The following is a 13,702-nucleotide window of genomic DNA, read 5'->3' on the forward strand; positions in this document are numbered from 1 at the left end:
AAAAATGTTAAGTTTTGAAATCGCCGTCGTTTTGAGTATCAGTTCATAAACACTATGCCATGGGATCGGTACGTCAAAAATCTCTTCCCAACTATTTTGCAATCTATATGGGACGGCTCTCAATCTTTTGGTCCTTAAATGAAACTGGTATACTTTTTTATTTATTACAGTTTTCTTTAACCAATTATGTTCTTTAATGCAAGGCCGACAGACAAGTTCCTTACTTTTTCCCCCTTCCACTTTCCTCTTCCATTTTTGCAGTAATGCTGCAATTATTTGGTTGTAATTTTGGGTAGAGCAGATATTTCCATATGTTTTTGTTAGCTGCATGTGTGGTGATGCAGTTTGTTTGGGACTCTTTCTATACTGATGCGGCGGGGGAGACTTCTCTGTGAAAGCTAAGGTGCCGATGTCACATGACAAGGGTTCCCTCTACCTAGAGATCGTAGACATGCAAGTATCTTATCTGAGGCAGGCGCTTCAGTCTATGGGCTGCGCAAAGTTTTGGACTGAGCATATTGTTGCAGAAAAATTCCCAAACAGACACGAGTAAATCCAGCTTCTCTCATATGAAAACGAACACTGTTCCTCCCTGTCAAATGTGAATCTACATCACTGCAGGTTGCCCTGATTACCTGCCAAACTTTTCTGCTCTCTCCAAATCTTAAAAGTGCAATTTCTTCCATTTGAAGGCAAACACTTGTGTGTTTCTTATGTTAAAAATAAATGGTGTAAGACAGGAAAGAATGAAATGAAATAAATATAGAACGGAATGTGATGCTGCTCAGTTGAAATATGCATAAAAGGTTTCCTATGTGTAGATAAAAACAAAAGATAAAGCTATGGATGTAGAATGTAATGCAGGTCAACTGTGTTAGAAGTTATTTCCTGTCTTACACTATTTATTTTTTTACATAAGAAACACACAAGTGTTTCCCTTCAAATGGAAGAAATTGCACTTTCACTAAATATCCAGTTAAATAACGCTGACTGACACCCAATAGCTTCAGGATGCTGATCACTAATGCTAGCTTATTAGAGGTCTATGATCGTCTTCTCAGTTCCATCTCCCCTCCCCTCCCCTCCCTCCCTCCCTCCCTCCCTCCCTCCCTCCCTCCCTCCCTCCCTCCCTCCCTCCCTCCCTCCCTCCCTCCCTCCCTCCCTCCCTCCCCCTCTCCCTCCCCCCTCTCAGCAGGTTTGACCCATCCCCATTCCTCTCCCCTCCCTACCTCCCCTCCCCCCCTGCCTCCCTCCCTCCCTCCAAACCCCTCCCTCCCTCCCTCCCTCCCTCCCTCCCTCCCTCCCTCCCTCCCTCCCTCCCTCCCTCCCTCCCTCCCTCCCTCCCTCCCTCCCTCCCTCCCTCCCTCCCATCCCTCTCAGCAGGTTTGACCCATCCCCACTCCCCTCCCTCCCTCCCTCCCTCCCTCCCCCACCTCCCTGATGAATCAGGTAAATGTAACATATTGTTTAGGACTTGAAAGGATAGTAAACCTTCATAATATCTTATGTCAGACAGTTTATGGATTCCTTGATCTATGGAAGCCCATTCCCGCCACACATAAAACAAAACAAAACCTTTATTCTATCTCGAAATGTCAAGATACTTAGTGTGTGTGTCTGTTTGTTTGTCAGCCCCAGTGCTTTTGTTAATGAATAGAAAATAATATGTAGTCCGACTACAAAGTGCATAATATCCACTTCATGGATTGTGTTAATGGTGAAGATGCATAAAGATGGTGGCCCCCATGTACTTGCCACAAATACCTTGTTTGCTAAGTTTGTCGTATTGTACAGTGCTCTCCATTACTAATTTTTTTGTTTTGTCATGAACACAGTATACTTGATCCCAATTCTAGCTCCAAGGTGGTGCACCGAGTGGTGCAGGTACTAAGGTACTGTATTGCAGTGCAAAAGGTATACTTATAGACCCGGGTTCAATCCCTGGCCGTATCGTGATCGGGAGTCCCATAGGGCGGCGCACAGCGTTGTCCAGGTTAGGGGAGGGTTTGGCCGGGGTAGGCCGTCATTGTAAATAAGGATTTGTTCTTAACTGACTTGCCGAGTTAAATACATTTTAAAAAGTAGATGGTGCTGATTTACTGGTACACTGAACCATGTTGCACACCGTAGTTTAAGAACTCTGTGGACCAGTAGTAAAAACAATGACGTCATATCTGAATTCGGCCATCTTTATGCACCTTGAAATTGTAACTCTGGTATGGAGTGGTTTGCTGTGTGTTGGATTCAATGTATTGGACTGTAGAGAAAGGTTGTTAAGGTAACGATATGCTAGGACTGGATCATTAAAGAAATCATCAGTTCAAGTGTACATGTAAAATGTGTGTGTACAGGATGGATGACTTTTATAGTTTCCTACGAGGCAGGAAACTTCCGGAAGAAACTATAAGACAGATGGAGAAAGAGAAGGTGCAAAAGTGAAGATTGATCCAGATAGTGTTGTTTTCCCTGGAATCAAGCTGTTTATTCAATACATTTCCACTGGGTCAAATTACATATATTTTGTAATAACTACCCACTTGAAGTAAATTATGGTTATGAACTTATACAACTATTGATGTTTTATGTCAATGGAAAATATATTATTTACATTTTCTTCCCTGCATTAGAGTGATGAAAGTGTGCTTCCACTCACGAGTGATGACCAGCTAAGCGCCTACCAACCGTCCTATGGGGATCGCCTTGCCGTTCTCACATACTGCAGGCAGAAGACTAAAAGCCTTGCCAAATGAAAATCTAAACTGTTTGACAGATTCAAATTCAAGTTAAAGGCAAAGCAGAGCCATCAGTCAACAGATCAATCGTCACAGGAAGAGAACTCAAGTGGAGAGACAAATTCAAGACCTGCTCTGATGAACAACAGAGACATGTAGGTGGGGGGGCTCATCAATCAGAGGAAGAACATAACCTTTGTCAAGTCAGAGCCAGGCGAGGTGGGGGCACCCGCAAAGTTGATGTCCCCAAGGACAGGGGAAAGAACTCAAACAAATGGCACAGAATTTATATTTTCCAAATGGAGAAAATGATAATGGAAAAATTGAAGACTTTGATGTGGATCTGACAGATTACTAAGAATAATACTACCGAGCTTGCACAATAGTTGACACTGACTTGACATATTGCTTAAGAGAGTCTTAAAAAGTTGCTTACCAGAAGAAAATATTATTGATGCATAAAGTTGGGAATTCGTAGGGAAGTAAAAGATACTGAAATTAAATCTGACTTGGAATACACACGGTACAATGACATGCTGACTGAGTCCAGACTACTGAACTACCTATATGAACTAGACTACTGAACTAACTATATGAACCAGACTACTGAACTAACTATATGAACCAGACTACTGAACTACCTATATGAACCAGACTACTGAACTAACTATATGAACCAGACTACTGAACTAACTATATGAACCAGACTACTGAACTAACTATATGAACCAGACTACTGAACTAACTATATGAACCAGACTACTGAACTAACTATATGAACCAGACTACTGAACTAACTATATGAACCAGACTACTGAACTACCTATATGAACCAGACTACTGAACTAACTATATGAATCAGACTACTGAACTAACTATATGAACCAGACTACTGAACTAACTATATGAACCAGACTACTGAACTAACTATATGAACCAGACTACTGAACTAACTATATGAACCAGACTACTGAACTAACTATATGAACCAGACTACTGAACTAACTATATGAACCAGACTACTGAACTAACTATATGAACCAGACTACTGAACTAACTATATGAACCAGACTACTGAACTAACTATATGAACCAGACTACTGAACTAACTATATGAACCAGACTACTGAACTAACTATATGAACCAGACTACTGAACTAACTATATGAACCAGACTAACAAACTAACTATATGAACCAGACTACTGAACTAACTATATGAACCAGACTACTGAACTAACTATATGAACCAGACTACTGAACTAACTATATTAACCAGACTACTGAACTAACTATATGAACCAGACTACTGAACTAACTATATGAACCAGACTAGTGAACTAACTATATGAATCAGACTACTGAACTAACTATATGAACCAGACTACTGAACTAACTATATGAATCAGACTACTGAACTAACTATATGAACCAGACTACTGAACTAACTATATGAATCAGACTACTGAACTAACTATATGAACCAGACTACTGAACTAACTATATGAACCAGACTACTGAACTAACTATATGAACCAGACTACTGAACTAACTATATGAACCAGACTACTGAACTAACTGAGAGATGATATTACCTGTATTGTGTTTTGGAAACAAAACTGGATTAGAGATTTGTCCAGGAGAGATTCTGCAGAGTGTCCTTCTCCTCTGAGCTGGTCAAAAATAGTCCATCCAAAACTCTCAACATTGGCTTCTCAGAGTGAGCCACCAACGCTCAATTCTTTGATTTCCAGTGTTGGGGCCCAAAGTGACACAGTCTGTTCCAGCCTCATCCACAGAGTGACGCAGACATTTTAGAATCACTGCAATATGGGTGTTTTCAGTTCCATGATCAAGCCTCAATCCATAGCTGTATCCGTTTCTGTCACTCACAGTGTCCATGAAATACCCAGAGATGACCCAGAGACGACCCTGAGACAACCCAGAGACGACCCCAGGGTCATTGTTTGTCATTGTTTGTCTCGTAGCCTTCTAGCCATATCCTTTTAGGTGAAAACCCGTCGATGCATCCACTGGTACATATTCCATAAGGTTTTAACTTGTCGTAACCACCCACATGCCAAACATAAGGCGGTTTCTCAGGCGGTTTCTTGCTCGCAGGTTGACACCCTGACCATCCTGAAGGCACAGAAGTTGACGGACAGTTTCCCTGTCGGTAACTATTCCGGCCATCCAACATTTCTGGTGCGTCCAGCGGTAGCCATGTTGTCGACCTGATGTTTGAAGCTGCTGGTGTATGAAGGAGAGCACCTCTGCTTCATCTGTTCTGTTTTTAACCCACCAGAGATGATTCCTACTTAGAACTCCTTCTGTCTGAAGACGTATTGTTATGTTGAGTGATTCCTCCAATAATAACATTTTGTTGTTGGTGAATCCACGCTGGAAGGAGTCCTCAATGATATTGTCCATTGTCTATGTAGGAAGTTAACACAATTAGGCTCTTATCAGGGCCACCAATACATCCCAACCAATCAATGTAGACACAGGGAATCTTGAGACTCAGACAAATGAGGTAAGCCCCTCCCCCTCTAATTACACATATTATTACTTCACAATATCAGCTAAACAATGTAAAATAAATAACCCAGTTTATCATAAACTATACAGACTCTTATAGGTTGGGTGTGGCCTCCTTTTCACAATTCAGAACCAGACCTGTACATCCGTTTAACCTTACAAATCAACTAAAAACATTGAACATCAATCAGAATATAGTGATTAAACCAGCAGATAAGGGGGCTCAGATTGTTGTAATGGATAAAGTGAATATCTTCTTGAAACCAATAGACAATAGGATCATGTTAAACACTATGTGCTACATGGTCCCCAGGGTATATGAATATAAAGAGACATGAGACAAAACAATGGACCTGTAGAATGGAATAAGTTATAAGACCTCTATGATTCATTTCATTTGTCAGTTCTTCCAGCTAATGTGAGATGTTTAGATGACATAACATTTGAGGACACATACTGTAATTTAGCTGGCCATCTTTTCCCCTCCCTTTCTGGCTGCCCTCCCCCTTCCCTTCTAAGTTCAAGTTGGTTTATTTGTCATATACATGGAGTTAACAGTGCAATGAAATGCTGACTAGCAGGTTAACCTCTTGACAACAACAATAGAACAAGTCAGTAGCTAAGTTAATATAAAGAGTAATACAATAGTAATAAACCCTGCATTCATAACTATCCTTAACATACCTGGGGTGTTTCTGGGATAGGGGTTGATATAAAAGTCAATATAATCAGCAATACAGGAAGATTCTGAGACACAATCACTTACTATTGGTCAGCCGTAGGGAAACCGCCAACGTCTCAGGAGATATGTATTTTAGGCAGTAAGTAAAACTGCCTAGGCCTTGGAGAATCTGCCCCAAAAAGATAGACCATCTGTTTATCTGTAATGTACTTATCCTCATATAGTTTACTCACTATCTCCTGGATTAATCTTTGTGTTTTCCGGTTGTGTTGAGTGGGACAATGGAACATAGTGTTTACCATTATCCTATTGTCTATTGGCTTCAAGAAGATATTCACTTTATCCATTGCAACAATCTGAGGCCCCTTATCTGCTGGTTTAATCACTATATTCTGATGTTCAATGTTTCTAGAGCTTGATTTTTGAAAAATGTGTAAGGTTAAGCTGATATACAGGTCTGGTTCTGAATTGTGAAAAGGAAGCCACATCCCTACGTATAACAGTCTGTATAGTTTCTGACACTGACTCCAACTGAGGTTCCCAATGTGAGGGGTTTGGAAATAGTATATGAGGAAAATCTGTTTCATAATCAAAATGATCTAATAACTTCAATCTTCTATGATAGAAGTGTAGATCCCTCCGGAGCTCCCTGCAGTCCACCTGTTTAGGAGTTGGTATGAAAGTCAGTCCTCTTTCTAGAACCTCACTCTCGGCTTGGTTGAGCCCAATAGGACATTGCTGGTCAAGACCTCAAATCGGTTGTGAAGTAGTATGTACAAATTGATGGAACAAGGTCACTAAACTGGTGGTTAGACAGGGTAGATCCAAGAGCAGGCCTCTGCTGTCATCTAGAGGGCGTTTCTCTGTACTGCTTGACACGTGGAGACTCAATGGAGGCACAGTGCAAAGTGCTCAAAGTAAGGCCCAAACAATTGTTTGTCAGGCTGGGATCTATAAAGCAGTATGTTCTTCAATTAGATGCCAACTAATATTCATACAGGGACAATAGGTGGGGCAGGAGGAATAATTAATTTTTTCAAGCTTCAGATTGAGATTGTAGTTATTCTCCAATTTTTTTTTTTTTTCAGTGAGCCACTCTGGATTCTCCAAGGGGAATACTCCCTCTATTCTCCACTAGAGAGTTGGAGCTCCATGCTTTTGCTGGGAATTGTCCACTGTTGGTATACATTTATTTGGTCCCCAAAATACCAAAATAAAAAGGTGTATTTGTCTAGTTTTAGCTGAGTCCCCAGTTAGCATCCATGTGGCTCATTTCAAAGTTTCAACAACAAAAAAACGTACTCCTGACGTTTCACCACAATAGGCTTCTTCAGACAATGGGACAAAAAGTAGCCAAACAAAGCCAAAGGAGAGTGATGAGCAGCAGCAGCATCATCAAACCAGCGAGGCCGCCGGCAAGTCCAACAGTGATGATGCTGCCGAGCTCCAGTTAGCTCCGTGTGCAGAGCCTACCCACCCTTCCACAAGCACCGCCAGGATAATGGCTCCACAGCCCCCTCCACCTCCGACTGTTCCTGACTATCTTGGAACAGAGGTGCCAGCCCAGATTAGCCTAGAATCCTACCGTAGCCGCAGGTTTTCAAAAACCTTCATTTAATAGCAACTGGTTCATAAGAAGAGAGTGTCTGGAATACTCGCTTACTGAAGATGCTGCATTGCTGAATGTTCTGCGTGGAGTCCATCTATTGGGAGATGGCTAACTAGTCTGTATTTTCCACTGATTCATATGGATGCCAGTGCACACATCGGCTGTAAAAGTGGGTAAAAACAGAAAAGCATATAAGTGTAGCTATGTGGTCTTTACTTGGGTGTGTTTCAGCAGGGTGAGGTCAGAGAGATGCTTCCAAGTCAGTATTTTTCTGAACTCATAAAATCCTTTACACAATCTGATGGGATGAATGTTCAACCCCATTTAAATAACCATAAAGTCTATATAGCACCTTTAAGTTAAGACATCACAGATCTGTTCATGGCAAAGCAGTTCATTTAATGATGTTAATTGATTCTTAAATAATATAACTTTTATATCATGAGCCTCGTCTTGAGGAGTCACCTGTGACAGTATTCATAAAGAGTAGGAGTACTGATCTGGGATCAGTTTTTCCTTTTAGATCATAATGAAACAGATTAGATGGACAGTGGGGGACCTGATCCTAGATCAGCACTCCTCCTCTGGGACACTGCATGTATGAAACCGAACACATAGTCGTAGTCTAGTTACAGCAGGTGTTTTCTTCCATCTAGTGGAAGATACCAATAAAACACTTTATTATCAGGGTGGGGAGACGGCTGAGCTGAAAAAGGAAGTAAAGTTGTTCTTTTGAACAGGATCCATTTTAAGACGACAGAGCAGAAAACGGTATATGGAGAGAACTAAAAAATAAAGTGAGTATTTCTAAGTATTTCTGAACAGTAATCTATTCTAAAGGACAGAGTATGTGAATGAATACCTGGAATGAGATATTACTAGTTAGTAGAACTGCTACTTGAGCTTAGTTGCTGACAGACAGCAGTTTTCAAAGTGTTATCACATGTTATCAGTCAAACGTCTGGTAAAGATGGTGGAGGAGCTTTTAAATGATAGGGTTTTATGTTTATCTCAGGGTTTCTCAATCCTTTTGTTCTTGCCCAGCATTTACACACCTGATTCAACTAATCATCAGATAATTAAAGACAGTTTAATATTTGAGGCATACAAATGAACATTCTCAAATTAAAACCTTTTGGATTTTTGTAGGCCTGTTTACAATTATTAAAGGTCTACAGTAAATCACATTTTGGAGGAAAAAAACACAGCTAAAACTGGTTTAGAGTAAATTATATGTTTATCAAAAATAATGTTAAGAGAGATGTCTTGAAGAAGGACTATAAGAAAAAAAAACTGAAGCAAGGTCGGTACAATGTCATGAGTTACTGCTGTGGCATGCAACTAACTGTTAGCGCCACCCTCTGGTTACTGTTATAAGTGTGCGAATTGGACCATTTTCTGTCCTGCTACGCATTCAAAATGTAATGAGTACTTTTGGGTGTCAGGAGAAAATGTATGGAGTAAAAAGTACATCATTTTCTTTAGGAATGTAGTGAAGTAATAGTTGTTAAAAATATAAATAGTAAAGTGAAGTACAAATACCGCCAAAAAACTACTTAAGAAGTACTTTAATGTATTTTTACTTAAGTACTTTACACCACTGCATTAGAAGAAGGATAAATGTGTTGATTTTGAAAGAAAGATGGGCAGATTCTGCTAGGTAGGCTACGAACTATTATAAAGTTAGGTCGTCATCACAGTAGGTTTGAGCTACAGTATGATGACTTACCAACCTGATGGTCTCCGTTGGAAATGTTGTGGAAAATGTTGTACACTCAGTGTATTAAAATATGTAACATAAACAGCAAATTATATGCTCAGATACACAAAATACATCTGGTTTCAGATCTAGAAGATTCTCCTCTTCAATAGTAATATCATCAATTCTGACCAGTAACTGACCTGGGGTCAAAGGACCCTGATTTATCACTAAAATGTATAGGATGATCCATAGAGATGTCACTCTTCATGGACAGATGACTTGGTACTGGAGAGACTGATCTCAGAGTTTGGTTGGAAATTCTGGAAAACATAATAAATGACCATGAAACTAAATTTTAAACTATATCAAAATTATATTTCAATAGATAAAATACATGACATAAAGCATTAAAATATCTGCCATTACATAAATCAACAAACATGCAGCTCTAGCAGGGCAGGAATTTGACGAACTGACTTGTTGGAAAGGTGGCATCCTATGACGGTGCCACGTTGAAAGTCACATATGCATCGTTTTTCAAAACATAGTGAACCTGGAGGCAAAAAGCGAACCCCACATTCTAACTAAATGTTGTTTATTAGCACTCAAATCTATCAATGGCGTTTTCGGCACAATTTGGTCAAAACCCCAAAGCGTTCAGAAAGCCTCTGTTTCCCACCACTAGTGGACACCCCCATGAGTGTCTTTCAGAACCCCTCCTAAAACCACCTGTTTCGTTTTGGTTGTTGTTAGTGAATCTTTGTTAGTTCCTTCTTCTGTTTGAGAGACAATGTTTTATTTCTTGTTGAGGAATGTAACAATGTTCATGTGATTAAATTAAATCACCTGACTGTTTGGATGTGTCTGTTAGTAAATGCTTTATTTCTAAGAGATCATGAGTAAAAGAGAACAATTGACATTCTAGAATGAGTCGTCACTGTGTTCACCACAACCAACATGCTGCATCTCTGTTTAGGGGTCAGTGCTCTAAAATGAGTCTCTCTGGGGAGAGAGAGGAGGGGGTTCCTGCCTCTAAAATGAGTCTCTCTGTGGAGAGAGAGGAGGGGGACCCTGCCTCTAAAAGGAGTCTCTCTGGGGAGAGAGAGGAGGGGGGCCCTGCCTCTAAAATGCGTCTCTCTGGGGAACATGACACCAAAGCTAAGAGGTGAGATGACAATTTTATGAAGAATTTATTACGTTTATTTCTAAAATAAATAGCCATCTTAAGATGAATGCACTTACTGTAAATCGCTCTGGATAAATATACCAACACACTCTTTACACCCGTTTAACAACTCTAAATAGCTTTGGCATAGTAGGCATCAAGTCCCTTGCCAATAATGTTGCCTACAACGTTGCATACAATGTTAATTTTCATCGAACACATATTTCGCCCTAGATGCCTTCAATTGCCCAATTTATAGCCATGGCCAATTTAGGATTATTTTTTTAACAACGTGATGTTGCGCTCCAAAGGGATAACTTGAAATAACATGATGTAGGTAATTAAATAATCAAAAGAAAAACGTGTTTATTATACACTTAGAAAATAAGGTTCCTTATAGAACCAAAAAAGCTTCTATCACTTCCTTAATATACAGTTGAAGCCGGAAGTTTACATACACCTTAGCCAAATACAATTAAACTCAGTTTATTCACAATTCCTGACATTTAATCCTAGTAAAAATTCCCTGTCTTAGGTCAGTTAGGATCACCACTTTATTTTAAGAATGTGAAATGTCAGAATAATAGTAGAGAGAATTATTTATTTCAGCTTTTATTTATTTCATCACATTCCCAGTGGGTCAGAAGTTTACATACACTCAATTAGTATTTGGTAGCATTGCCTTTAAATTGTTGAACTTGGGTCAAATGTTTTGGGTAGCCTTCCACAAGCTTCCCACAATAAGTTTAGTGAATTTTGGCCCATTCCTCCTGACAGAGCTGGTGTAACTGAGTCAGGTTTGTAGGCCTCCTTGCTCGCACACGCTTTTTCAGTTCTGCCCACACATTTTTTATAAGAGTGAGGTCAGGGCTTTGTGATGGCCACTCCAATACCTTGACTTTGTTGTCCTTAAGCCATTTTGCCACAACTTTGGAAGAATGCTTGGGGCCATTGTCCATTTGGAAGACCCATTTGCGACCAAGCTTTAACTTCCTGACTGATGCCTTGAGATGTTGCTTCAATATATCCACATTATATTCCTTCCTCATGATGCCATCTATTTTGTTAAGTGCACCAGTCCCTCCTGCAGCAAAGCACCCCCACAGCATGATGCTGCCACCCCCGTGCTTCACGGTTGGGATGGTGTTCTTCGGTTTGCAAGCAACCCCCTTTTTCCTCCAAACATAACGATGGTCATTATGGACAAACAATTATATTTTTGTTTCATCAGACCAGAGGACATTTCTCAAAAAGTACGATCTTTGTCCCCATGTGCAGTTGCAAACCATAGTCTGTCTTTTTTATGGCGGTTTTGGAGCAGTGGCTTCTTCCTTTCTGAGCGGCCTTTCAGGTTATGTCGATATAGGACTCGTTTCACTGTGGATATAGATACTTTTGTACCTGTTTCCTCCAGCATCTTTACAAGGTCCGTTGCTGTTGTTCTGGGATTGAATTGCACTTTTCACACCAAAGTACGTTCATCTCTCGGACACAGAACACGTCTCCTTCCTGAGCGGTATGACGGCTGCGTGGTCCCATGGTGTTTATACTTGCGTACTATTGATTGTACAGATGAACGTGGTACCTTCAGGCATTTGGAAATTGCTCCCAGGGATGAGCCAGACTTGTGGAGGTCTACCATTTTTTTCTGAGGTCTTGGCTGATTTCTTTGGATTTCCCCATGATGTCAAGCAAAGAGGCACTGAGTTTGAAGGTAGGCCTTGAAATACATTCCCAGGTACACCTCCAATTGACTCAAATGATGTCAATTAGAATATCAGAAGCTTCTGAAGCCATGACATCATTTTCTGGAATTTTCCAATCTGTTTAAAGGCACAGTCAACTTAGTGTATAAAAACTTCTGACCCACTGGAATTGAGATACAGTGAATTATAAGTGAAATAATCTGTCTGTAAACAACTGTTGGAAAAATTATTGTGTCATGCACAAAGTAGATGTCCTTACCGACTTGCCAAAAATATAGGTTGTTAACAAGGAATTTGTAGAGAGGTTGAAAAACGAGTTTTAATGATTCCAACCTAAGTGTATGTAAACTTCCGACTTCAACTGTATGGAACCAATAAAAGTAATATATATCTTTGGGTTCAGTGAAGAAGACCCTCTAGAGTTCTGATCAACGAAAGGTGAATGTTTTGAGGATGTGAACCCAGCAGCCCTCCAGGTCAGATCAAGCCCGCCTGTTTTTTCCAGCGCCCGGCCCAGGATTCGAACCAGCCACATTTCTGCCATAGGTCCAACTCCTGCCACAGCTCCAACTCCTTAGCCGCTGGGTGAAAACCTGAGTTAATCTTCAGAAATAAGAATGAGTAAATCTGCAAAAATGAAGACAAAATGCTATGCAGACATACATGGTATCACTTATACATAATTATTATACATAAATCATTGCCAAAAGCACAAGACATACTGTTGCATGTAGGTCTATATTATTTATGGATTGATCATATAGAAATATAGAAACATTATTTAAACTACTCCAAAGCAATCACTGACTCACTGCATTATTCTATAGTATTATCAAGACACCTGCTGTTAACTCTGAACTGGTTAGGACAGCTCATGAGGTGTCCTAAATATCTACCGACTAGGTGGGACTAGAGGCTTCATGCATAGCTTTAATTTATACCCATAAGAGTAGAAGTCTTTATTGTCAGCACTTATACGACACATTTTCTTCTCTGAGACGCTTTTTGGAAATGGGCCCAGATCTAAAAATATTGTTATAAAATAACTTTGAATGTTTGTTTTACATATAAAAATAAATAAATGAATATTACTAATGTAAAGACTTGGTTTAGTTTGTTGTGTTGCACTGCTCATGTCCACGTTCTGGAACTGTCCGCGTCCACATCTGGTGTGGCGCCAGGATATTGTCCAGTTAGGGCGGCTGAGGTGATCTTGGGGAATAATGACGGAGTTCGTTACAGTGTTGAGACACCGAAGTTTATTGTTCAATTAGCTTTTTGGTCAGTGACAGTATGAGTGTAGCCAGATCCTTTTCACTCGCTATCCTTGTTTCATCTTGTGGTTCACCGGATTCGTCATCATCCTCGAGGGACAGACGAACGACCTGCTAGCTAGCCAAGCCAGTCGGTACAGCTAGCTAAGCTAGCTACTCTACCAGCACCATCCTAGTTATCCTAGCTACCACTACATCATCACCGGCTGCCTGCATTTCTTGTGGACCGATGGAGCTCCCGGGTTGTTTCTTCCACCTGTTAAATACCGTGGAGGGCTTCTCCCTCTCTCGTTGA

The sequence above is a fragment of the Coregonus lavaretus genome (assembly GCF_964263955.1).
Source record: "Coregonus lavaretus genome assembly, chromosome: 2".
Lineage (NCBI taxonomy): Eukaryota > Metazoa > Chordata > Actinopteri > Salmoniformes > Salmonidae > Coregonus > Coregonus lavaretus.